Genomic DNA, 27574 nt, shown 5'->3' on the forward strand with positions numbered 1-27574 from the left:
TGTGTGGTGTGCAGGTGTTCCGGGGCAGTCTGGGACCCTGCCCAGGCTGTCTACACAATTGTGCTGATGCCGCTGGGTTTGGCCTTGCTGCTGGTGGGGGGCGGCGGGGCGGGGGGCTGCCCGTGGTGGTGCGCTGCATGGCCGTGGCCCGTGTGGCCCTGGGTGGCCGTCATGGGTCGAGGGCAGTGGTGGGTTGGCTGTGCACGTGGGCCACGTAGGGTGGGTGCCCCCCGTGGGGGCCTTGGTGGTGCTGGTGTGCGTGCTGGATGTGCTGGGGGGGTGGTAGTGGTGGTGGTGGTGGTAGGGGGGCAGATTCTGCTGCACGTGGCAGTACTGGGCGTGGTGCCCGTGCACCTGGGCCTGCGGCAGGCCTTCAGCAGGCCCCTGGTGGTGGCTGGCCCCAGAGTGCTGCGCGTGGGGCAGGCCCAGTGGGTGGGGGGGTGGCTGGGGAGGGCCTGAGGGCGGGTGGGCCTGGGGAGGGGGCTTCCCTTTCTTACTCCCAAATAAGGAGCCCAGGAGGGAGGATGAGTTAGGCATAGTCTGGTGTGGGCGAGATGGACACTCTCGTGTTGATGTAGCTCTCCGGCGCATGTGAGGACTGCTAATGATGGACCCCTAAAAAGGAAATTCATAGAAATCAAAATTAAAAGACCTTACAGCACTTATGTCAGAATGATTTTTTTTTTTTTGATGTAAAAAGTTCACCCACTGACTGCTAAGCCTTAGTTAACTCTCTGGCTGCAGAGGGTGGGGCTGGGTAAGGCTGGGTCAGTGCCACCTCCGCTCATGTGACTGGGGGCCACAGGGACCCAGGGTGGCCTTCCACTGAGAGGAGTGGGGATGGGGTAGGGGATGAGGGACGCTCCTGTCTGGTCAAAGCAGCAGCAGCAGCAGCAGCAGCAGCACAAGTGTGACTTCTGCTGTTGTCCTGATATGGAAGGCGGCCTGAGCTTTCGGATCAGAACAACCAGCCCGGGGGTGCCTGTGAGCGCCATGTGCTGCGTGGAGTAGGCTGGGCTGACGTGCATGAAGAAGAACCCCGTTCCTGCTGAAACTGCGCCATCTGCTCTGCCTGTGTGGGCCCCGAGCTTTCTGGGAAGCTGGTGGTAGGGACCGGGCGGGGGGCTCGGGGAACCTTGTCCTTGTTGGAGGGGTGGGGGGGCTGCCTAGGCATTTCACTGCAGCTACCTACTGCAAACCAAACAAGGAAAAAGAAGGAAACAAAAAGGTCTGCAAGCTGAGGTTACGATGTGAACAGGAATATAGAAATGGTTGGCAGATGAATGAAATCTCATGAAATCCACACGGAATTTTTTCTTCCTCTCATGGCTTTCCTCCCCCGAGCTAGCTAAGCAATTCCATGATGTCCTGACTGGAGACACACAGCAATCGGAACTCCAGGAAGGAAGCGATGGGGATGGCGGAGCATGGAAGTCAAGAGATGGGGAAAACCCACCCTCCTGCCCCCCGCAGTGCGGGTGGAGGGTGCACAGATGCCTGGCGGGCGGTGTTTCCCACCCAGGAGCAGTGTCCGCAGGCGGGGGCCCCAGGGTGGGGGTGGGGGAGTGCCAGGAAGCCGGGATGTTAACCATGCTTGGGGGGCCACAGGGGACGGGGTTAAGCGGGAACTAAAACACAGAATCCAGAACCACCCCCACCTCCCATGGGTCCAGCCCAAACAAGCGGTGAGAGTCATGGGCGATTCTAGGAAGGGGGAAGCTGGCATGCCCTGGGGCTGAGGCAGGCATGGGCGTGTCTGCGCCTCTGTGCAGTAGGGGGAAGGAAGAGCAAAACGGAAAAAAAAAAGACTACAGATATAAACCAAGGATCGGGGAGGCAACACACGACAGCCAGCTGGACGTAGGCGCTTCCTACTTACTTCCACATTGCTCTCGAGTGATCCCGCACTGCTGCGACGCCCTCGCCTCCTTGCCCAGAACATGCAATACCAGAGGTTAGACACGGACACAAGGCCGGGCCGCCGCCTGCCTGGCCCTGGGTCACCACTGCCGCAGGCGGGGGGGAGGGTCGGAGGACTGGCTCCGTAGGGAAGCCCGTGGGAGGGCAGTAATGACTTTCAAAAGAAAAAAAAAAAAGGAGGGGGAGTTCAAAGAAAAAAATTTGTTTTCAACCAGCCCCAACTTGATACCCCTTCTCCTGGACTGGCAGTCTGTTGGTGGGAGGGGTGGGGGGGGGGTGGGGGGGATGCCTCCAGGAGGGCTGGGGCGCGTGCACGGCGGGGGCCAGATGCCCTGTGCTCCAGCCACCTGCCAACAGGGGATGGGACAGGGGCAGCTTCTCCAATGGCTCAAAACAAACAAGATGTGGTCCTGTGCGGCCCTGACTGTGTGGATTTCATATACATATGTATATGCATATTCACACATACATATACATCTCCCCCCTTGCAGACAGGGTGGGGTTGATGGTTAGGAGGAAACTGAACTTGGTGTCCTGTCTTTTCCTTCTGGGGAGCTCAAATGTGCTGGTGCCTCTGGAGCCAACTGTTTGGTTTGTGCAGTGCCCTGGCCAGGGGCAGGAGGCAGGGTCAGGGTCTGCTGGGAGAGCCCAGAGTCCTGCTTCCCTTCTGCGGGTACTGCTTGCTCTTCCAGATGCCACAAGTGCTCCCTCAGCTGTGAGCGCTGCCTGCCCATGGCTTTCTACTACCTCCCAGCACATGGCATATAGTAGGCACTCAATATATGTTGGCTGTGTTACAGGAAGGCTGTGTCTTCTTGGTTCTGGAGGCCTAAGGCTCAGCCTGGCCTCCAGGGTCCTTTTGGAGGCCCTCTCCATGGATTCCTGCAGGACACTGAGGCTGGCAAAAATGGTGGGTGCCCAAGCTTCGGGGTCCGGTCTCTGTCCAGCCCTCAGGAAAGCAGATAGGAAGAGGGGACAGAGAAGGGGCCACTCACTTGATGTTCTGGAGGCTTCCACCTGTGCAGCCCTGGCCACGAGCCGAACACATTTGTTCTTGGTCAAGCCCCGCAGCAATGCAGTACAGGTGTCCCTTTGTGCCAAGGAGGATGAGGAGGTGGAGGCTGAGGCTCATGGACCGACTGTCCAATTCCACAGTGAGCGAGCAGGACTCACACCCAGGTCTGCCTGTCCATCTCTGGGGCTGGGAAGCTTGGCCATGCTGCCTTCTGAGCGGAATGCAGGCTGAGTGAGCCCAGGAGCCTGAAAGATGGAAAGGCTGCTACGTGCCTCTCTGTGGCCAAGAAGCTGACCCTGTGTGGGGTAGAGAGTGGGTCTGTGGGTCCTTCAGGCCTCACCGTGGCATCTGAGTGTACTGGGACGGAGCCTTGATCTTGGGCATACAACAGTGGACTCGGGGGACATTCGGTCCCTTTGCTTGGCCTGCCAACCCCCAAACCTGAGTCCCAGCTGGGAACTTTGCTTGACCCTGGCATGTGTGAGAGGGCTTCAGAGCTCGCTCAGGACAGGGCCACACAGAAGATTAGGGCAAGAGTGTTTTCCACCAGTTGCTGAGGACCAGGGAGAACCACGTAGGACCTGGCCCTTATTCCCAGCTGGAAGAAAGATGAGGGTCATCACATATCCTCATCTTTCAGCTCGTATGAGAAGAGAGGCTGGCCATCTTCCCTTCCTGCTTTTTGTCCCAACACAGTGGTCCAGGGACATAGAGCAGAACGAGGCTCTTTGGCTGAAGAGGTAACCCCACCTGGCACTCCTTTTATTCTTTAGCACAGTTTCTGCATCTGTGAAATGGGTACGCGCCTTCCTCTGAGTAGGGTAGACGTGAGCATCAGATACTTGGGATCTTGTGGCACCATGCAGAAATGCTGAAGTCAGATCTCTGCTGTCTCTGCGGTTTTAAAATCAGCTCTCTGGCCCCTCGAAGCCTAGAGGGCTCCCCTAACTGAAAACCAGGGACACAGCAAGGCCAGCCCGCCCCACCAGTGCCCAGCAATGTCTTCTGACTGATGTGCTTCTCTCAAGGGGACTTAGGCCAGGCCTGGAGCTAGGTTTAGGGGCTCTGTGTGGTATCTGACCTGAAGTACAACAAAACCCTCCTCCTCCTGCCCCCAAGTGGGCCAAGACTTAGGACAGTTTTAACTTGGATGTCTTTGAGTGATGCTAAGTTTCTCAGAATCCATCTTTTCAACTTCACAAATAAGCATGAGATGTGAGGTATCCCTACCTCACTGCTGTCTGCAGTCAAGCCCCTAGTCATGGGCACACCCCACAGACACCTGCTCACTATAGACCTGTGTCCGGGTGTGTGCACACAGGTGCACATCATGTGCTAATGGAGGTGAAGCATGCTGGGAAAGTGGCTCTCACCCATGCACCCACACTATCCCTCACCTGCACTCTATCTCCTGCTACACTCCCTCTCTCTTGGTGGGGGAAGGGGTCCTGCACCAGCCACAGGTGAGCCCTGCCCCGCCCAGTGCCTCTCCCAGAACCTGATCAGGCCCTGCCAGGCCAACTGTGGCCAGGATCAGTAACCACGTCTGGAAGGAGTTCCCAGCATGGCTCTTCACAGCCTTCTCCTGCTTCTTGGTATCGGCACAGAATGCAGCAAGAGCTCTCAACCCAGGGTCCTACCCTGTGGTCCTTAATAATGCTGGAGGCTGAGCAGGTGCTGCTTTGGACACTGGCCACCAGGAGCCACCAAATCTCCCCTGAGAGGGCTTCCCGGGTTCCCTGGGGCAGAACATGGCAGGTCTCTGGCTAGGCCCCGGAGCAATGACAGGGGCGAGCAGGTCCCATGGCCTCTGGGAGACATCCTCTCTCTGGAGACTGATGTTGGGCAGCTTCGCTGGGAGGGGCAGGAGGACCCTGGGGGCTTGGGGATAGTGTCCATCATGACTTGACTGATCTGGGCCAGGGGTTAAGGCCGCAGTCACACCTGTGTCCCCAGTCCACGCAGGCCCTTGATCACAGGCCGACAGGGCTCTGGTGCCACTGAAATGAGCATGGATCCCGGACGAAGGAAGACCGTGTGGAGAGTCACCCGGAATGACGTGTGATTGCAGGTCCAGGGCAGACGCCCCCAGAGCAGTGACGTGCCAACAACTGAGCGCTAGCTTTCCTGAAGGGAGAGAGTATCCCCGAGGCCTTGCCTCTTCTCCAGCAGCCCTCTTAGTGAGGGCCACGGTGGGGAGAGTGACGTTGCCTCCGGAGAGCTTCACTCCGACCCAGTCCGGGGCACGTCTTTGGGTGCTGAGCCCAGCATCTTTCTGGATGGCTGCTGACATTGGCCGGTCTCCCTCTGGAGACTGCACGTGGAGGGCTCCCAGTCTGGGGCCTTGGCAGCTGCCAGGACTCAAACACACCCTCCAGGCTTCCTGGGGACAGGGGGCTGCCTTCCCGGGGGATTCTTCACATGGTCTCCTGGGAAGACTCAATCCCTAGAGTTTTCCTTAGTTCGGAATGTCCAAACGACAATGGCAACGGCGACGATAGAAGGAAAGCAGCTGAACCTCAGCTCTCTGTCCCTCACACAGGCCTGGGGGTGCAGCTCTATCTGACCCCCAGGAGCTGGAGTCCTAGGTGTGGCTGGCCACGCTGGGAGCCTCGGTTTCAACAGAGCCACTGTTACCTGAGGGACTGGGCGGGACCCATCCGCCCTCCAGGTGCTGCATCAGGGAACAGAGAGGCCAGGCCTAACGCCACTGCACAAACCCAAACAGAGGTCCTGGCTACCAGCCTGCAGAGGCCCAGAGCTGTCCAATTACGTTTAGCTAGGTTTAACAAGCCATAGGGAAAACCAGTGGTTCTCAACCCGTGGCACTTTGCCAACTAGGGGTGATTTTTGCCCCCCCCAGAGGACCCCTGGAAATTTCTGGAGACATTATTGTCTGTTATGACTGGGGGGTGGGGATACTCTTGGCATCTCGTAAGTAGAGGCCCGGGATGCTGGTAAATATCCTGCAGTGCACAGGACAGCACCCTCCAACAGCACGGAATTATCTGGCACAAAACGTCAATGGTGCTGGGGTTGAGAAACCCTGGGTAAACCCTCATGCTGGCAATGGATTTCTGATTTTTACTATGAAAAAAAAAAATGACAGGACAAAATAAGGACAAAAAAATTCCAACTCAAAAAAAGAAAAAAAAGAAAAAAAATTTCTGGGAAATGAGTAAGCTGGAGGGAGGCAGTGCGGCCGGTGGGGCAGGTGTGGGATGGAGTCATGATTGGGCTCTTTTAGTAGCGGGGCCCAGGGCTGGCCACAAGGTAATGTCCAAGGCAGGGTGGGGCGGGTGAGGCCCCGAGAAGGGGAGGGGGCTGCCGGGCCCCTGGAGAGGAGGCGGCTGATCTTGGCCCGAGAGGGTCTTTTCCAACAACCCAGGGCCTGCAATCAGGCTCCTAGAGCCGGGACACCTGGAGCCGCGTGCCCTCTGTGGGACAACGTCCTGTAACCTCTGCTCCTTTGTAGCTGGAACCTCCTCCCAGGAGAAGCTGCCTGTTGAGACGTGACTGGGGGGCTTCAGGGGCTGTCCCTCCACAGCTTCTCTGACAGCACTGCAGGCAAAGCAGGCTAAACAACACTCACGGGCGGCTGGCCCAGGGGACCCGGCTGGGCGAGCTGCCCCCAAAAGCTCCCTGACACTCTAGACACACCTCCTCCCCTGGGAAATCTGGGAGGCTCTAGGGGTGCTGCTTGCTTAGGGGTTAAGAGGCTGGCAGCAAATAAACACACACAGAAACAAAGAAACAGTAACAAAAACCACGGTTGTGCCAGGGCTCCCCCCGTCTCCCCACCACCCCGACATCCAGGGGGCAGCTGCGGCCACTGCCTCTGGGCCGGATGGGGGCCCGGTTTCCCAGGAAGGGAGACCTCCGTGAGGGAAATGAGACCAGGGACAGTGGGAGAGGGGGTTCTCCAAACACAGTTTCGAGGGCTTCACTCCACTTCATTCATCAGCATAAAACACAGGGACGCGGCAGCACAGAGGGCAAGGGACACATCCATCAGTGGGGCCTGGCTCACTCTGTGTGAGAGCAGTTTCTGGAAAATAAATAAAAGAATAAATAAAACCCCTAGAAGAAGAAAGGGAGAATAGGGTTAACCTCCTGGCTGTTCTGCCTTGACAACCGGATCCTGTTTCCTCTGGCCTTTTTGGGACGCCCTCTCTGTGTGGTCAGATGCTACTACGGTCTGGGGACAGTCACGGGAAACCCAACGGCATTCCGTCCGAGCCCTGCCGCCACCAGCCGCCACCGCGGTCCTTTCCCGGCACGCAACGTGCGTCCCAGCTGCCCGGTCTGAGTCCTGCGTGTGCTGGGCTAGGAAGGGGGTCCTGGCCTGCTCTTACCCGCGTCGGAACAGTCCCGCAAGGAGCTGCTGAGGGCGCTGCGCTTGAGGCCCTCACCGCTGGCGTGGCTGTCATCCAGGCAGGCTCGGCTCAGCGTCCCTTGCCGGACTCCGCTTTGAGGCTGGAGCACTGGGACATGCTGGGCCACACGACGCCTTTCTGCTTCTCGAGCTCCACTGAAACAGAGGGGGCGAGGGACCAGTGAGAAAACAAAGCCTTGAGGGGGAGGCCCTGGGCCCTCTGTGTAGGCTTGGCATCGCACCCAGCTGCCATCTGTTTGGCCTGAGGAAAAGTCAGGGCCCACGGCTGTCTTGGGAAAGAAAGAGAAGGTGTGAACGCTGCCTTTGACAAAAGGGAGCCAGGAGGAAACTCTGAAAGGGAGGCTGGAGAGGCACGGGCCTTGGGCTCTGCAGGAAAGACTGTCACTTTGCAGGCTTGAGGGCTGGCAAGGAGACTGGCTGGCCTGGGTCTGCGGATGAGCAAGGGGTAACCCAACCTTGCCGTGGGTGGGGCCCAAAGGTGGGGGTAGTTGTGTGTCTCCAGGGAGTGAGGCTTGGAGCCAGGAGAGAAAAGATGATAATCAGGTCTGATGAAACCCACAGGATGGGCTTGGTGGTGACTTCCCTGACATGGAAGACGAAAGAAGAATAAGCACACCAAGGGGCAACGAGATCAGCTCCGGATCTCCGGGAAATCTCGTCTCGTGGGGCGACGGGGAAACCAGGCTCTCTCAGGGCATGCCAGGTGGTCCCACAGGCGGGATGGGCCTGGGCCGCAGAAGCCCTCACTCTCACGTGGAGGCCTCTGCTGCCCTCCCCACGCCACCTCCTCCGGCCCGGGTACGGGGGCTGCCCTGTCATAGGGCTGTGGGAAGGCCAGGTGAGACCAGGGCACCTCACTTTTGTGGGCCCCCAGAGTCCCTGGCACCAGATGGGAGCCAACGGCCGCATCCAGCAAGTCCCATGAGATGCCGGGGCTGCTGGCTCTTCCTCTCCAGAGGGCCTGGGACTTACACTGTATCCTGTGCTTCTCCATCTCCTGCACTTCCATGATGGACTCCCGCAGGTAGTCGGTGAACTTCTTCCGGTCTTGAGGATTGGGAGCGTTAAAGTTTATTAACACTTTGATGTCTGCTCCGGGGACAGCAGATGTGAGCCGGATGCCATTGGGGTAGTCTACAAAGGAGAAGGGGAGGAGAAGAACCCATGGATCCCTGGGTGCTCTCTGCACTCTCTCTGCTGGTCAAGGAAATGCTAAGTCTAAGGGTCCAGGCTCTCAGCAGACACGTCTAACCAGGGAGGAAAGGCATCCACAGGGAAGACCAGAGAGACTGCCAGGAAATCCCCATCTCCTGACTTGGGTCTGTGTTGTTCTATGCAGAAGTCTGGGGCAGATTTGGCCAATCTGAACAGAGGTCAGGGCCCCCATCCTTCCTCAACCTGAAGGTCATGGAGCCTAGACCCTTCAAGTCAAGGTCCTTGGTCATTGCCTGAAGCTTGAGAATGGCCAGGGGTGGAGTCTGGGAGTCACAGTCAGTGTCCTGTGCTGGGGGGGAGTCTTATCTGGTCTCCCTGGGCAATTCTGAGTGCACACTGAGCTCTGTTCTCTCACAAGTGGCCTCCAGACCCTCAGTTCCCTTGGGTGCTTCATGGGCACCCCATACCCAATGCACTCTATGCTGAGTGCTCGGTCTTTCTGGCCTGTGACCTGCCTGGTGCCACCTCCAAGCTCACAGAGTCTCTGTGGCTCTGGTCCCCTGGTAGCGCCTCTCTCCTCAGCGGGAATCAAGCATCAGCTACTGGATGTTTGGAGGTTCTTGGTCCAAACACCAATCCCACTTTTGCTCAGACCTAGGTCAAGGCTGGGAACTCAAATGCCTAGTGTGTTCCAATAAATGTAGGAAGTAAACCACATGAGACTGAGCAACAGAGTGAGTGGGGGGGGGAGGGGCGTGCAGCCCATGACAGCCACATGACGTGGGAATGTGGGCCTAGCAAAAACCTTCTCGGTTTTCAAGAAAACTCAAAAATATCTAAAATTTTAGTTATTTTGTTTTTTAATTAATTTTTTTAATGTTTATTTTTGAGAGAGACAGAGAGAGAGAGAGAGGCAGAGTGCGAGGGGGGAGGGGGCAAAGAGAGAGAGAGGGAGACAGAATCCAAAGCAGGTTCCAGGCTCTGAGCCATCACCACAGAGCCGGATGCAGGGCTCAAACTCACGAACTGTGAGATTATGACCTGAGATGAAGTTGGACGCTTAACGGACTGAGCCACCCAGGTGCCCCCAATTTTAGTAATTTTAGATATTAAGTATCAGCTCAACAAATTTTTTAAAATGTGTAAACCAAATACATAACTGGGCTGTGACTGACCCACAGCTACCACTTTGAGATCCCTGCTACGAAGGCATGTCCCATAGAAATGTCAGTGTTGACTCTTGGGCTTATGCCAGGACTGTGGGTTCAGGGCTGAGGGCTGAGCTCTGGGAATGTAAAAACGAGGAGGGCACAGCCTCTGCCTGCGGATTCAGTCTGGTCGGGCCCACTGCTGGGATCATCACAACCACCGCCACGCCTTTGGAAAGAGGGCCTGCCGGTCAGGACAATGTGGGGTGGCACCATGCTCCCTGAGGCCACCTTCCACCCTGGTAGAAACCAAGGCAAGGCAGGGATGGCCCAGGCACAGGTCCCTGGTTCTTTTTCAACCTGCAGATTGAAAGCGGATCAGACGGTAGCTTGGCAACCTGTCTGAGAGGATGAGGGCTTCCCTGCTGCTGGAGATATCATGATGCTCAACTGGAACGGTCCTCCCCTGGGGCCAGTGCAAAATGGGCAGGGCAACAGGACCTCCCCCTCACCCCCCATCTCAGGAGGCCTGGCTCAGCCTACAGCTCAGGGACCTCCAACAGGGACGGGACAAAGAGGGAGAAAGGTAAAGGGAAGGGCTTGGGTATCAGAGAAAGACCAGGTCAACAGAGAAAAGTCAGTGGGGGTGTCAGCTCCTCCCCCAAGTCCTCAGGCCCCATGGCCCACTCATACCCAGAGAAGACTCCAATAACACCTAAGAATAAATCCTGCTCTAAGCACTTCATGTATGGACTCACCTAAGTCCCTGAGGTAAAGTCACCCCACTTTACAGACAAAGGGAATGTGGCCCGGGGACCGCTAGGTCCTGACGCATTTGCACCCGGGCTCTCTGCTCAGGACCGGGCTCCTGTCCTACAGCCCCCCAGGCCTTGCCTGCGCCTGTTTGTTTGCCTGTGTTTGCACATCACCTGTGCCATTTACTTGGTGTCTTCCGGGCAACACTTTATTGGCATAAATCCACTCCGCCCTGAACTAAAAACAACCTTAACCACACGGTAAGAAGACGTAGGGGCAAAAGCAAAGGTGATCACCACCATGTACAATGTTATCAAATTCTCCCCAGGTACTGTCGCTCGTCAGACCCCTGGCCTGCAACCTTCTCTCTGCTGGCGAAGCAGGAATACGGAACACACGTGGGAGAGCTGGGGGAGATCCCCAGGGGGAGATCCTTGGGGAGCACAGCACTTCGTGACTACAAGGTGGGAGTTGTGACACCGTTTCCGCCACGTGGCACACGGCCACGTGTGGACGAGTGCTCCAGCACGCACACTCGCGGCTGGGCCACGGCAGGCCCCCAGCACGGACTTACACTGGTCCTCGAAGAGCTGAACCTGCATGTCGTACAGGGAGAAGGACTGTCGGAAGCTGTACATCACCGAGTTCTTCTTTTTCTGGAAGATCTTGGTCACCTGGGGGCCGCCAGAGACAGAGGCTGAGTCGTATCGCCTGCACCGCTCAGGGGCAACTCTGGGCGCTCGGGATTCTGACCGAGACTAACGTCAAAACCCTCTCGGGAGTGCAGAGGTCGGGAGGCCTCTGGGGCAGGGCAGGCCTGTGTGTCCAGGCACATCCTGACATGGATGCTGGCTTCCGCTCCCGTGAATCCCAGCTGTCGTCCTGGCTGGCGATGAAGCCCCTCAGCAGAGAGGTGGCAGGCGCCACGCTGCACATGACCCCGAGGGCGCCAGGCCGGGCTCGGACACCCAGGACCCCACCTGAGCTCTGTGACTGCCTGAGAGATTTTGGAGGCGGAAACGGAGGCTCAGGAATTTGAAGTCACTCGCTTGAGGTCAGGGACCCTTGACAAAGACTTGAAGCCCACAGGTCCAGATTCCAACCTCAGCAGTCAGAGAGAAGTGGCTGGTCCTCAGGCAGGTAGGGGTCAGGGACAAGGGCCTCTAGCAAGAAAGCCCGGGGCATGCAGGAGAGACAAAGACCCAAGGGACAGTCTCCCCCCGTTGTCTCCAGGGGCATCTTTATCCCCGGGGATAAAGCCCAGCATCCATGCCACCTTTTTTTGGGCAAGACCTCTGCAGTTTCCCTTTGGGGAACCCCCTCTTTGCCACCTGGCACTCCTGGGGGTGAGCAGTGACCCAGGTTTAGCCAATGAGACAGCACTGCACCTGCCTGGCCCCTGTGAGCGGCTCAAGCATGGGCATGGGAACCAGTGAGACCTCTGCCCGGACTCTTCCCAAGAAAATGCCCCTGGTGGCCGGGGATGCAGGGAGGGGGCAGGATTAAGCCTGCAACTGCCGAGACTGACTTTCTCTTTGTGGACAGAGCTCCTGAGAAGGGAGCCCACGCAGCTGAGAGACAGAGAGCCTAATAAAGGAGTCCCGCTGACGCTGTGTAAGCTTCTATAAATAGTTGGGGCTGAAGACCCACACCCCCCTCTGGGCTTTTACATAAGCTGACGAAGCCCCGTTTTCGTCAGCCGCACTGTGAGTTAGATTCTGCCTCTTGTAACCCAAGACCGTGGGGCTGACTCCATCCCCTTCACCTCCACCCCACGCACGTGGGTGCCTTTCCCCAAGCACAGGCACACAAGGCCAGATGGGAGACCAGAGCTGCAGTTTAAGGCCGCCCCAAGCCACGGGTCCCAGCCATGACACGCTCTGGGGAACTACATACCACCAGGAGGTCATTAAACAGGAAGATTTCTCACTGGTGCAGCCCGAGCTTCTGGGGCTTGTTTGGGTCTGGAACCTGGAAGAGCCGGCAGTAGCAGACCAGCCGCTGGTGGGGCAGAGAGAGCACCTGTATGGGGAGGAAGCGCTGCGTCAGCCCCCAGCCCCTCCGCTGCAGTCCCTGTGCGCTGGGAACCCAGCCTGTAGGCCTGGCCTTCGAAAACGCCTTCTCCCACCAACCGCACACAGCAGACATGTCTGGACTCCTTGCAACTTTCCCTGCTCTTCCTCAGGAGCTCTCCTGAAGGGCCATGGAAAGCGTCCCTGCCTCTCGCGACACCTCCTTTCCTTTCCTTTCCTTCAGGCAGGTCCCAGACGTCTTAGAGCATCACGTGCACACCGGAGACCCCACAGTGAGGAATTTGTGATTTCTCAGTCCCCATAAAGTGCCCATCACACACACAAGCCTGTTAGTCCCGGCGAGGATTTCTCCAGAGTGTCTACTTGAGATGAGGACACTGAGGCACAGAGAGGTTGAGCAACTTGCCTCAGCCACACAACTGGGAAGGTGCAGAGAGGAGAGAGGATTCCAGGCCCCTCCTAAAGAATCCTGACGCTTCTGATGGTTCCCTGCCCCAACTCCTCGGCTGGCAGCCACACCACCCCATGGGGCCTGGCCTGGGCCTCCACGCGGAGCACGCCTGCCATGAGTTCATGTGAGCCCCCACTCTGCTGAAGTCCGAGCCACTCGCAAGGCCAGGTGCAACCTGTATGGTGCCTAAGGGCTGTGAGGACAAGTCACTGGGGAGGCCCAGTGGTGGCTCTGAGAGCACCCAGGCTCACGCAGGACACAGCGGGTTAGTAAAGGGATGTGATGGCAGGGAGGGTTCACTCTGCAACGGGTGCCCTGGTGGTGGGAGGCCCGAGCTCAGTGCATCAGGAAGATGGGAGGAAGGGCTTGGCCCAGGCTGGCGTGCTCAGGGAGGGGCATCGTTTGGAATAAAAGCGTGAAGGGGAGAGGATGGCGGGAGGCGGGGCTGGAGAGGTGGGTGAGGGCTGGCCACGGCAGCATCTAGTGGTTTGTCTTTAGGCCAAGGTGGGAAGAGGGGGGAGCAGACAGGTTTGTGATGCTGACTCTTGCAGTGCAGGTGCCCGGTGAAGGGTAAAGACGGACACATAAGGAAAGTGCCACGTGACTGCAAGGCTAGCCTTGCTGCTCCTGGGGTGAGCAGGTAGGCAGACCTGCTCAAGGTGGTGACAGTGGAGTGTGGGCGGCAGAGGGCGGGTTGGGTGGGCAGGCCTGCAATGGCCCATCAGCCTCATCTGTTTTGGGCACAGTGCCTCGGGTCGGAGGCAAGCCTTGGCCTCTGTGCTCAACCGGGCCGGGTGAGAGGGAGGGACACCATCTGCCTTGGCCTGACGGTACACAACCCTCCCCAGGTGGCTGCAGTCTGGGCCTGCAGAGGTTCGAGGCTGGGAGAACTATGAAAATCAAATTTCTTATCACTCCGGAAAGGAACTCAAGCAGCCAGAATTGTGGATCTGGGAACCAGGGGATGCAGGGAGGTGAACACAGAACATGGTGGACCTCCCTGCTCCCACCCCAACCCCAACCCGGGGCGGGATATCAGCCAGGATGTAAAAGCAGAGGGATACCCACACAGCCAAGCCCGTGATGCAGGGATCCAATCTATATGGGAAACATTAAACAAACAAGAAAAGATATTAATGATCCAAAGCATGCACCTGGGACCTGAGAGAGCTAATGGGATGACATCCGAGTAGGTAAGCACCCCTCCAGAGGCACGTTCCCATAGCCTTTGTCCAGACATGCCACACACAGCTCAGGAGACCTCCTCGCTGCCAGAACTTGGAAAGGCCGATAAGAGCATTCCCAGGCCACCAAGGGACCACTGCGCAACTTGGGCTGGTTTCTTTTTTTTTTTAATTTTTTTTCAACGTTTATTTATTTTTTTTGGGACAGAGAGAGACAGAGTATGAACGGGGGAGGAGACACAGAGAGAGGGAGACACAGACCTGGCTGAAGTCGGACGCTTAACCAACTGCACCACCCAGGCACCCCTGGGCTGGTTTCTTAAGAGCCTCAGGCTCTCTTTAAATATAACCCAGGGCCAATGGTTATTATTCCCCAATATTGGGCAGGAGCCACCCTAAACCTAAAGGAACCGCCCCCCCCAACTATGCGCCGAAGAAGCCAGGTTCCAAATGGCATCAGGGCCCCTGTCCAAAGCTAATGCCAGTGGGGCAGGCCTGGGGTCGCATGGAGGGGGGGTGGGTGGGAGTGAGGGAGCCAGGGATGCAGGGCCACCACATACCGGCTTTTTCCCCACAATGAGCTTTTCCACCTTCTGCACCTGGGACACGTGGTCTTCGTTGGTTTTCAGTTCCCGCTTGCGAATGCGCTCCTAGATCCCAATTAGCATCTCCCGGGGAATGTCCTCACCATCGTCCACACCTGGGCAGGAGACAGTAGCCAGGCATCAGGGCAGGCCAGGGTCTGGGTGGCTGTGGCACCACTCAGCTTCGGGGCCCCAGGCTCACCCCTGATTTACCAAGTTTCTAAACCCAATCAGAATATCAATCCCTTTCATCAATCCTCAGCAGAACCAAAGACCTTCCAGACCCACAGCCGCTGAACACCTTCAGTCAATTATGAAATGCCCTAGGATCCTTCCACCAGGACAAGGCCAGCATAGCCACCCAGATCAGCACGCAGAGGGCTGTGCCAGCTTCCAGCCATGCTCCAAGGGCTTTGTAAACATCAGCTTGCTAATCCTGACCATGGCCCCGCTGGGTGGGTGTGACCGTCTCCATTCCGCAGCTGGGAAAGCAAGGCTCAGGGAAGGGTCCGGGGTTGGGGGTGGCTGTGAAGCTGGTGTTTGTGGCTTTCGGCTCCCACAGGCGTGGGCCTAAGTTCTTGCTTTGCCCCTCACGAGCTGTGGGACCGAGTCTCTGCGCTGGGGGTCCTCGGTGAAGTGGGCCACCAAGAGCACGTGTGACTTCACGGAGGTCTCGTGAAGAAGACAGAGCAGCGGTGTTGCATTCCCAGAAAGTGAGAACTCTGTGCACCTGAGCAGCGCCACCAGCTGTTGTCCCACATCACGTGCGCAGAAGCTGGGGTCTGGCCTTAAAGCCAGGTTGTTTTGACGACAGGCATGCACCCTTTCCGCTATACCCTGAAAAACTGCTGCGAGGAAAACTCGGCCCCACTCAAGAGAGAAATGCAACCCCACGCCAGTCCTCAGACCACAGACTGGCAGAGGTCCAGAGGTTTGGTAACCTGCGCAGTTGGCGAGGCTGTGGGAAGGGGCCTCCCAGCCACTGATGGTGGGAGGGTCACAAATATACACTCAAAGCCCCTCTGGGCCACTGGTTGAGTCCGGGGGAAATTTATCCCATGGGCCATGATGCACAGACCAGGGCACTCATGGCAGCATGGTTTCCAAAGAGCAGAAGACTGGGATTCACCCATTTACCCATTAATAGGGGACTGGTTAAGTCATCCCTGCACGGGTGCAATGGAATACCACACAGCTTCCAGGAAAATGAGGACGACCACAGGGAACCGACACGGAACAGTAAGGGGGAGGGTGTGGCCTTGGGCACACAGGTAGGGGTGGGAGGGGCTCTGCTACTGACCGTTCATACTTTTTTTTTTAATTTTACAGAGAGAGTGTGAGAGCGGGGAGAGTGGCAGAGGGAAGAGGGGGGGACAGAGAGAGAGGGAGAGAATCCTAAGCAGAGCACAACACAGGGCTCAATCCCATGACCCTGGGATCATGACCTGAGCTGAAATCAAGAGTCGGACGCTCAACTGACTGAGCCACCCAGGCACCCCACACATTTTTTAAAACCAGACTATTTTTTAGAACTGTGTTTTAGAGCAATTAAGTTCACAGCAAAATTCAGGGGAAAGCCCAGAGATTTCCCTGTAACACCGGCCCCCACCCACTACCAACTTCCCACACCGGAGTCATATATTTATTAGAACCAGTGAACTCACACTGACACACTATCACCCGAAATCCATAATTTACATTGGGATTCACTCTTGGTGTTGTGCGTTCGATAATAAACGTTTACCGACACGTCTCCACCACCACGGAGTCAGGTGGAATAGTTTCACTGCCCGAAAACTCCCTCGAGCTCTACCTCCTCCACCCCTCCTCCCTCCAACCCCTGGTGACCACTGATCTCTTATGTCTCCATAGTTTTGCCTTTTCCAGAAGGTCATATAGCTGGCCTCCTATGGTATGCAACCATTTAAGACTGGCTTCCTTCACTTGGTGGTATGCATTTTTAAGGTTCCTCCCTGTTTTCTCATGGCTTCTTTTCTTTTTAGTGCTGAATAATATTCCATTGTCTGCATGGACTACCGTTTATGTATCCGTTCCCCCACCGAACAACATCTCTTGACTGCTGCCAAGTTTTGGCAACTATGAATAAAACTGCTATAAACATCCTATGCAGGATTTTGTGTGGATGTACGGGGTTTTCAATTCCTTTGGGTAAATACCAAAGAATTTGATTGCTAGCTTGTCTTACTTTGTGGTTTTTTTTTTTTTTTTTGAAACTATGTGAGGATAATAGTCATTAAAAAGAAATCAATCTAGAAAACTTAAAAACAAACATCAATAAAAGAAAATCATTGCTCGTCTGGCTGCCATGCTGGTGAGCGATTCCTCCCCCGCTTACCCTCCAACCCCCCAAAGGCACTCCTGCTGAGAGTCTCCCCGGGGGAACCAGAGTGAGGAATTCCAGAGAAAATGTGCCCAGTGTGTGCAGGGGGAAAGGTCTCTTCTACAAACACCAAGCTGGACGTCTGCCTGGTGTGGAGCACCAGCCAGGCTGTGGGAGACCAGAGTCCTGCCCCCGTGGACGTGACCTTGGGCAGATCCCTTCCCTCTGTCTTGGCTACCCTTCTGAACACAAGGAAGACTGAAGAGAACACTCCTGAGTTCCTGGCTTGAAAAGATGGGATTTGGAGGGAACGGTCCAGGCTTGGGAGACAGCCGACAGCTCAATCTCCTGAGAAGTGGGATGATAGCTCCCCCAGACTGCTGGGATGGTCGGGTGCAAGGCTGGATACAAACGACAAAGCCACTGATGTGAGGGTGGCCGACTGGCAATCTGACTGAGCAACCCTTCCCTCCCCGGGACTTCTCTCCTCTGGGCTAATCATTTCAGGCTGCTCCTGTTGTTCCCCATACAGGGGAGTCCCAATTATGTGGGTGAGGTCTAAAGGCAGAAAAAAAAATCAGAGTCAAATCGCAAAGACCTTTAAACTGCAGCGCATGGGGTCACCAACAGCGTGCAGCACACAGCCTGCTCTCTGGGCAGCGAGGGAGCACAGGGCTACACGCTAAGGCCACGGGGGACCCTGTGAAGACCAGAATCAGGCTCAGCCCTGTGAGGAGAGACAGCCCCTGTCCCATCAAAGCATCTGCTGGTTGCACTCTCGTGCTCTGGTGCTGAATTGCCATTAAGAAATTTCCCAGACTCCTTAGCTTCCTGGGAACTGTAGCTAAGACCTGAACTCCTTGGGGTCCACAGCACCCCTGAGATCTAGCAGAGGGCCACACACCATGAGTGCTCTGGGCAGGGGATGGCCGTCTGGTTGGTCTGAACCAAGCCCTGCCCCTTGGCTTCCCTGACTGATCAGGGCCTGGAGCCCAGCTGGGAAAAGCGGGCAGCTTGGCACTCTTCTGGATGGGCACCCCATTAGCTGGCCTGTTGCAGGGTACCCACCACCAGGGGGCGCACCAGGACAGTTCAAACCCCGGTGGGCCTTCCTGCCCCAGGAAAGGGGACGACAGAGCGGTGGTTTTATAGGAAATTTAAATGGCGCAACAAAGATCAAAAAACTTAAAGTTTTGTCATCAGTTCAGAAGACTTAAAGAACTGGATAGGAAAAAAAAATAGCTCAACAAGCTGACAAAGTTGGACCTGATTCAGACCAACTTTTTTCCTTTTTTAAAAAAAAATATGACACCCTAAGGGGATCTCAGCCTGCTGCAGTTTGGTGTTTCCCAAGGAAAGGGACATAATCCCTCCTCCTCCTTGCAGGGACTCCAGGTAAACGAGGACATGCTGTCAGCTAACATGGTGCCACTTGGGAGACAGCCATCTACTTTTCAATTCCTTTCCTCTGCAAGGACACCAGGAAGGCCTTCCTTCCTGCTGCCCACCGTAAGCACCTGTCTAACATGGGCCACTCGCCCCGGCCTGGTGTTCTCGTCCACTGAATTCATTTTTACAATGGCTGCCTACGTGTGGCAAATGATACGGTCTTCCTGTTTACAGTGTGCTTATATAAGGTTCCTCTTAAAAATACACACAAGGGGCGCCTGGGTGGCTCAGTCGGTTAAGCGTCCAACTTCCGCTCAGGTCACGATCTCACTGCCCATGAGTTCGAGCCCCGTGTTGGGCTCTGTGCTGACAGCTCAGAGCCTGGAGCCTGTTTCAGATTCTGTGTCTCCCTCTCTCTCTGACTCTCCCGCGTTCATGCTCTGTCTCTCCCTGTCTCAAAAATAAATAAAAAACGTTAAAAAATTAAAAAAAAATACACACAAAAGGCAAGTCAGGGAATGCCTGGGTGGCTCAGTCAGTCGTGTCCAACTTCGGCTCAGGTCATGATCTCACGATTCGTGGGTTCGAGCCCCATGTCAGGCTCTGTGCTGACAACTCGGGATCCTGGAGCCTGCTTTAGATTGTGTGTGTGTGTGTGTGTGTCTCTCTCTCTCTCTCTCCCTCTCCTGCTCTCACTCTGTCTCTCTCTCTCTCAAAAATAAAATAAACATAAAAAAAAGTCAAGTCAGTTTCATGAGGAACACGGAGTGTAGGAGAGGGCACAGCAGGGATGGTGGCACAGACTCTCTGCCCGGCCCCTCCCCTGCCTGGCTTCCCCCTCCTTCCCTGTTCCTGACTGTGCTCCCTCACATCACCCCATCCGCCTCTGTGGACCATGTCTGGCCTGGCCCTCCTGAGCTGGGCTGAGCTTGCCCACCTGTCAAATCCCTGTGCATCTTTGCGAAACAAGCTAAAACCATCACAGCTCAAGACCCGGGTGTGGGTCACTCCGTCCATGCTCCCAGTGTGTGTCACGGAGCGTGACAGGAGTCTGCCCTCTTCAGGATGACTTGCGCCCTGTCTGTGGAGCCGGTGCTTGCCCAAGGCCCCTGTGTGCGATGGCTGGGTGTGCTGGAGCCCAGCTCCCTTGCGCTGCCCTGTGCCCAGCGCACTCACGTCCTGGCCCCATGCCCAGCCGGGTGTGTGTGCAGAGTGTGGGACGGCTGTATGCCACAGCCAGGGTCCCGGGGCCGCTCACCTCGCAGGTTCTTGACGAAGTCCTCCAGCTTCATCTTCTCAGGTTTGACGTTGGGGCTGTACATGTCTGTGCTGAGCAGGATGATGGCAAAGGCCAGGATGAAAATGTGTCTGGGTTCCGGAACTGCTGAACCACCCCAGGGTTGCAAATGCAGTACCACTGGCTGGGGGCCGGGAGAGGGAGCAGGGTCAGGACCACTTCAGTCAGGGCAGGGAGTGGGTCTAGCCCTCACGCACGGCAGCCACGATCACTTGGGCCCTGGCACCTAATGGCTGAGGCCGGGTGCTGCCTTACAAGCCTCAGTTTCTGCATCTGGTAAACGGGGGTAAATAACACCTGCCAGGCAGAGTGCCGCTCTATCCACTCTCTCCTTCTCACACTGGTTACATCTCCTACCTGTATTTAGGCTGGCAATGCCTTCTTAGGACGAGGACTGCATGCTCCAGTCTCCCTCGGGATTGGATGCAGCCCAGAAGGTGATTAAGTTCTGGCCAATGTGATAAGAGCAGATGGGATGTGGGCATCTTAGAGGCTGTACCTTAAAAGGCAGAGCCCACTCCTCTCCCCTGTGGTGATGGGTGTTGGCCCTGCTCCCTGGGACCCTGAGATGAAGGGAGCCCGGCTTGGGCCTCCTTCATGCCAGCTCAGAGGGAGATGCACTTCCATCTTGTTTCAGCCACGGCTGCTGGAGCATCTTTGTTACAGCAGCTGAAGCAACAGCCTCACTAATGTATTCTGCTTATTGTTCTCATTGCCTCAAATGTGCACCCCTGCCCCAAACTCCAAGAGGCCCCCATCCACTGGGGACTTCAGGGGGAGCTGGGTGAGGGGGGCAGATCAGAGAAGAAGAACCATGGGGTGCCAGGACTAAGGCAGTGGCTATCACAGCTCAGATGACGTGGGCTTCAATCCTGCCTTTTCCATTAGTGCCGCCACCTCCAAGAAGCCCTCCTGGAAGGAAGTGCCTGAACAACCCCCCGCTCAGGGCCCCAGAGTTGTCCTCCTATTGTGTCCTCATTCCCTACCTTGGCCCCACCAGTGGTGCTGAGCCTGGAGGGCTGGGTCAGTGGCTGACTCGTGTGTCCCATACCCAGCAAGGGCACAGAGGATCCCACCCAGTCACTGTGCACACAGTCCCAGGATGAATGACTGTAGGGTCGTAGCTGCCCTTGACTGTGGGCTCTGTCATGCTAGGCATGGGCTAAGCGTGCCCACACGTCCAAAGGGGTTCAGTCCTTCCACTCTGTCCAGGGTAGGTGCTTTCGTTATCCCCACTCTATAGGCAAGGACGGGAGGCACAGAGAGATGAAGTCACTAGGGCAAAGTCACACAGCTAGTAAGTGGTGGAGTGGGTGCTACAGCCAGGCTGTGTGGCTCTGCAGCTTGTGCTCTGGGTCACTGTGTGAGACTCGCTGCCCTCTGTGAATGGGCAGACGATGGGGACACGGGCTCACGAGTGAGTGACGCTCATGAGGACCTGGAGGAAGGCGGACTGTCCAAAAGTCTGCTTCTGGCAATAACCAGCACAGCCCCTGGAATGCAGAAGGGGCCACTGCCTCATCTCCCCAGGCAAGGGCAAGGTCACCTGACCCTGCTTAGGGGAGGGGGTGAAGGGGGATTTGGGCCCCGGCCCTGGGCCTCACGACCAGCAACTTTCCTCTTGCCCACACCCACCCACGCCTTGCCTCGCCCGCGACCTGAACGCCTCGATGAGCCGCTCCACCTTCTGAGCCTCCCCTTGGACCCGGATGTGTGCCTGGAACTTCCGGAGAGCTTTGTCCAGCTCCATGGCAGAGAAATCCATCTTGTCTACCACGCAGCTGGAAAGAGACACCAAGGCCACGTCAGCGCCTGCTGCCCGCAGGGCCTCTGCCGGACTTCCTGCTGGGGGCGGAGCGCAAAGGGAGTCAGTGCAGGGGCAGGTGCTGAGCTGCCTGGAGCCGGGACGGCCAGCCGCCTCTTGTCCAGGCGGGTCCTCCGCCGGCTTCCTCCAATCAGCAAACACTTCAGATTATGTAGCCCAAAGACCCCCATGCTTCTGGGATGTCTACAGACCCCCCTGAAACTATGGGAATACATTAGTGCTTATATCTATGTGTGTAATTTTTTCTTTTTTCTAAAAATTATTTGAGAGAGACAGAGACAGCGTGAGTGGGGGAGGGGCAGAGAGCAACGGAGAGAGAGAATTGCAAGCAGGCTCCCTGCTGCCAGCGCAGAGCCCGACGTGGGGCTTGAAGTCACACAACTGCAAGATCATGACCCGAGATGAAATCAAGGGCCAGACACTTAACCAACTGCGCCACCCGGGCACCTCGTACGTGTGTGATTTTCTACAGAGGAGCCAGACAGAGCCTATGGCTGCTCCTGATAAAGGCCGCCGGAGCACAAACAATCGGCTCTTTGGTCCACAGGGCACAAAGTGAGACGTTACTGCTCCGGTCTGCTCGGGCTGTCTGCGAGGGATGCCAGGAGCACGCGCCCATCTTCTCCAGGAGGAAGCGGAGGCCCAGGGTGCTAACTCGCCGGGCAGTGACTCTGCCCTGAGCCGGTCCTCCCACGTGGAGGGTTTGGGGCGAGGTGCCTGGGTTTTGCCGGGGATTTTCGAGAGGCATCTTGGAGAACCTCTGCCATCCTCATCTGCCAATCCGCCGAGTGGAGGCGGAGCTGACAGAAGGCACTGGTAACCGGGTTTTGGTTCATTCCACTCATCCCAGCTCTGCCCCCCAGCACAGCATGCTCCGTTTCCTGAACAGAGAAGGCGGGGTCTGCACCAGGGACCCACTCAGCAGGCTCTGGTATCTAGTGTATCCATTTGCAACAAAGCCATGGCCACCTCAGGTGTGGCTGCAGAGGCCTCAGCCATGGGGGGCCTAGTCCTCACTTCCAGGGCCGCCCTCCCTCTGTTGGGTGCCATGGGCTTGGGCATAAACTGTGCTGCCCCCAACTTCTCTGAGTGCTCACGGCTCTCGGGGCAGCATCCTCAGAGGCTGGGCCAGAGCAGGTGGGGTAGGGGGAGGGGGCCACATGGAGTAATTTTGCTGACTAGCATCTGAGCTGGACGCCTGGTGTGGGGGGTGGGGGGTGGGGGGTTGGGGGGTGGGGTTAGGATTGCTACTTCTTCAGGCTGCTGCTATTTTCTGATGGGGAAGAACAATGCCTGGATTTCCTACCACCAGCAGCCAGCTTGGGGTGTGTGTGGGGGAACGCAGGAACGGGGGCAGGGGATGGGGGGGGCTGGCCCAAGACAGCCTAAGGCCCAATTCTCTAAGGACCTCATCTGCTTTCCCCTGGACTGTTTCCTGAGGCTGGGTTAAAGGGAGAGAGGGGCACTAGCCACACTAACAATGCAGCAGGCTTTTCCTGATGGGGGAACACAAATGCCAAGCAGGGAGAAAGCAGCCCAGGTGGGCATGCCCGGTGCCAGGCACAGCCAGCTGCCACCAAAGGCCTGGCTCACTGCATCCTGTGTGCCTGCGCATCTACCTGTGTGTACAAGTGGGTGTCCGTGTGCCCAAATGAGGACAAACGTGTGTATGTGAGTCTGGGTGTGTGTGTGGGGATGGGGGGAGCACCGAGGCCAGCCCCTCCCTGAGCCAAAAAAGAGGCCCCAGGCAGATGCCCGCCTCCTCCCAGGGAAGTGTAGAGATGGCGGGAACACGCATGGCCAGGCTCTTCCTTATTGCAGAGGCACCTTGCCCCAGCAGGCCTGAGCCCGCCCCCCTTGCTTTGTTCGTTCATCCCATGGGGCAGAGCTGGACGGATGGAGGGCGCTGCCCTTGTTACTAACAGTCCGCTCTTTACCCTGCTCTGATTTCTGCTCCTGGCCTACATCTCTGTGCAGCTGCCTGGTCAGGAAAATCCTCAACGGGCTGGAGGTGCTCCCCCAGGCCCTGAGCCACCTTGTGCCATGCTATTCTGCAGCTTTGGCTCCTCTTCTGAGAGAGGGAGTTAGGGAGACCCGGCATCCCCCGACCCCTGCTTGTGAGGGGAAGACACAGGGCTTGTGCACAGTAACTGCACTACAACAGACCCAAGGGTCCAAGCGCGGGGTGCCTGTCTACTCAGGGCAGTCTCAAGGAGGAATGGAGAGATTTGGGGTCCGAGGTTTTCAAACTGTCGGCAGTTTCCAGGGAGCTGGAAACCCGGCTTTCTGCAGAGTTCCATTTAGCTGGGAGGGCTCTGGCCATCAGCCATGGTTGGACTCTCACCCTGAGATCTCCCAGCCAGGAGAGGCAGGAAAGAGGCAGGGGAGGGAGGCACCGGGGGTCTCTCTGAGCTCCCCACCCCTCGCCCTGAGGGCGTTTTGGGACAGCTGGCAGCCAGGCTGGGGAAGGGAGCCCAGAACTCCAACCCCCCAGCCCTGCAGTGGCTCGGCTCTGCTGGAGAGGGATGGAGGTGCTGAGGGTGTGTGCCAGGGGGCCCGTGGGGTCCATGTGTGACAGACGGTGCCCGAGGGTGCAAGCACGCACGTATGCGGTAGGGTGTGATGTACGAACCCGCGGGGGGCGTCCGTCTGTGTCTCAGAGCAATAAAGAGATAAGGGGAGGATTGGGTGTATGCTCCAGCAAGCAGGCGAATCTGACGCTGCGTGCGGCGCAGGTCCCTGCCCCCGCCCCCCCCAGCCGTGGAACTCACTCCAGCACATCTCTGTTGAACTGTTTCTGTCAGTTGCCCAGGAACTCGCCGATCATCTGCCTGCTGAGGCCCTTGCGCTGCAGCAGGAAGTGGGCCACCCCCACTGGCGTGTCAGGCACAAAGCCACGTTCGATGAGGTACTGGACACCCTTCTCAGGCTTCCTGGGGATGGGACGAGACAAAGGCTTAGCCCTGGCTGTCCCAGCCCCTCCTGGCTTGCCTCTCTCCTCCCTGGGTACCCTAAGTGCCCTATCCTGTTCCGCCTGGAGCCCGCAATATGGGGGAACCCGGGAGTGCCCAGACTGTGCACCGGGCGTGGGCTGGGACTGGGCCACTGGCAGGAGTGTGGGCACGGGTGCTGGAGCAGGGACCCTCCCCGCCCCCCCTACCACTCTGCACTGCCTGTACTTCACAGCCAGGCAGACTGGAACCCCCTGCCCAGCATATGCTGGCCTGCCCTCCACCCACCGAGAGTAAACAGTCTCTAATAGGCGCTGAGCACTTACTCTGAGCACCAATGTCCAAGCACCTACACATATTAACTTACTTCTCACACTCCCCCTGCCGGTTGGTACTCTTGTAACCTGGGCTGTTTAGGAGCCTGACAGCCCCGTCACCTCACCAGGGGCCTCAACCACCCTTGTAAGGACTTCCTGAGTTTGAACAGAGTCAGGTGCCTGGAATGATCTGTGCGGTAAGCACCGTGGAAGGTTCTCGTGACTAGCTCCAACTTATGGGAGAGGAAGCAAAGGTGCAGCATTGACCCCTCCTGGGCAAAGGGAGTTTCCAGGAAGGGCTGGGCTGGCCCTGCAGGGCTGAGTGTGTCCACCTGCACTGGGAGCCATGGGGCCCTGGTGGGCTGTGGTGGAGGGAGCCCCCTCAGGGGCTGGGCAGGAGGCCCAGGACAGGCTTGGCTGACCTCACAGGGTGGTGTGACGGGGCCGCATGTGTGACCCTTGGAAAGCAGGTGTCCTCTGACAACCCCCGAGCCTCAGATGGGCCCGAGGAGCTGTGGAACCGCTGTGGTGTACCTGGCACCGTGCAGGGGTGAGGTCAGCAGGGCTACCCGCTAACTGGGAGCCGCCCCCTCCCTTGCTCCAGCAGGTAGAGATCTGTGTACTGCTGTCCCCCAGGAGCCTGGAAGGTGAGAGCCAGTGTCCACCTGTCCCTGTAAACCACGCAGCTCCTGGCTGACAGCAGCGTCCAGCAGATACTGTATTTCCACCTGCCAGCGAAAGCAAACTTCCTGCTGCAAGGTGACCTTGCTATTTTTACCCCAGGATGACCACACACCCTAACATCACCTTCAGGAGTTTTGGCAGGGAGCAACTGCTGGCCAGCTGGGCCCAGCACAGAAGTGGTGACAGAGTAGCATTGCTCCCCCACCCCTGGTGGGACCCCACCTCCACCCCCTGCCACATACCCCATTCCTCCCCATGACTCTGGTGTATCCAACCTAGAACTGCTCCCGTCCCAGGCCTCCCCAGCCACTCAGCTGCTCATGCTGTGGTCAGGGCAGGCCATGCTCCCTCACAGCCCTGCTCCACGCCAGCCCCTACAGGACCCCAGCCCTGTGGCAAGGGGTCACCGTGGCAAGCCCACAGATGGGCTTTCTTTAGCTCATGCGACATTAGCGGAAAGAATTCTAGTTAGTCGCCAGCATTTAGAAATTGGGAGAGCTCAACACAGAATCCAGATTTCTGGCTTCTCTTGAAAAATCAGGCCGTCTGGCACCCCTGGGCCTGTGCTCCCGTGTGGCAATGACTGGAGAGCTGGCCTGGACCTCCTCGCTCAGGCACCCTGCATCAGCCACCCACCCTGGGGCCTGCCTGGTCCCTCCCCTGAGTCCCCAATATGGGGCCCAGATCCAGGCCCAGCCTGCCAACATCACACAGCATGTCAGACTTCCAAGATTGGGGCTCCTCTACCCGGGGAGGAGCAGAATGCAGAGGGAAAGTGGAATGCACTTTGGAGGGAGAGTCTTACAAGGGGCCATGGGAATGCGGATTCTTCAAAGATTAAGGACAGAGAGTCTACTTTTCACTAGGCCCAGCTCAGGATGAAAGCAGTGAACAGGGCTGGTCATGAACGAATGCCTAGCACAAAGGCAGGCTCTAACCCTTGGTCTCAAGGACAAAGGGACAGAATGATGGCAGGAGGGTGTAGGGAAGGTCTCCTGCGGGTGAAACAGAGGACTTCTCTGAGCAGGTGACATTGGGCACCTAAGTTATTAAGGAGCTTCCTAGGTGGAGGCAACAGTGCATGCAAAAGCCCTGAGGCAGCCATGGGTTTTGTAGAATTGAGGACCAGGAAGCTGCTTGAGGGTGGCTGAGAGTGGGGTCGTGAGGGGAGGGGCAGAAGATCAGCAGGGAGGGTGGGCCAGACCCCACAGCACTGTGGAGGCCACAGGGGGAATCTGGTTTTCCTCTGAATGGGCCCTGAACCCAGAGTAGGCTTGATTTGTTGTTGGGTAAACCATGCATTAAATCCAAATGGATACGAGACTCGGGGCAGATGGAGCCTCAGGACAGGACCATGGTAGGGGGTGGGGAGTAAAGCCACAGCTCTGAAAGGCCCAGGACCACATATATGGGGCACATTTCAGACTCCGGGTTCCTCACACAGACATCAAGTAGGCACTGCCCATGGGCACCTACCAGCCCATGCTCCTTAGGGCAACAGGTGAGGTGTGGTGGTCACTGGTATCCTCGTGTCCCACTTTGGGCTCTGTGCCCAACCTCCGGCTTCTGCATCCTGAGCGACTTCAGCCTTCTGTATGGACTGCTCTGCATAATGGCTCACTTAGGCCACTGGTTCAGGGGCAGAAGTGCTTGCCAGGTACGTCACCCCCAGGGCACCCTGAACCTCTGTGTGGCTGGCCTTGGGGGATGCAGGAATTACTTCTGCCCAAAATTCTGCAGGAGCAGATGGTGACCATACAGGACACAACCTCTTTGCTTTGCAGGTGGATTTGGAGGCTGTAAGGGAAGTTCTTCCAGCCAGGATGGCTGTGAGAATACTGAAGACACAGCATGAGGTTGGAGAAGTCTCTGTCTCCAGACAAGACAGCCCAGGAGCAGGCATGTCCCCATGCCTCAGGCATTCAGCTTCCCTCAACACAAGCCACTGAGCATAAAAAGAGCTTGGGATAAAAGTGGGCGGAACGGTAGGTTAACTGGCTTCTCGCCTCTTTAAATCAACAGGTACCTATTTTAACTACTCCAGTGCCTTTTTTTATACAAGTTGAATTTCCCCTCCCTGTCCCCATATCTGCTCCTACATCTCTTCAACCAAGTGATCATTTAAGAA

At 57.0% G+C, this 27574-nt stretch overlaps 1 pseudogene; it reads right to left on the reverse strand.

Annotated features, from left to right (window-relative positions):
- Positions 1 to 26930, reverse strand: LOC125159767 (IQ motif and SEC7 domain-containing protein 1-like; annotated as a pseudogene).
- Positions 26931 to 27574: the final 644 nt, after the last annotated feature.

The sequence above is a fragment of the Prionailurus viverrinus genome, unplaced genomic scaffold (assembly GCF_022837055.1).
Source record: "Prionailurus viverrinus isolate Anna unplaced genomic scaffold, UM_Priviv_1.0 scaffold_61, whole genome shotgun sequence".
NCBI classification, from domain to species: domain Eukaryota; kingdom Metazoa; phylum Chordata; class Mammalia; order Carnivora; family Felidae; genus Prionailurus; species Prionailurus viverrinus.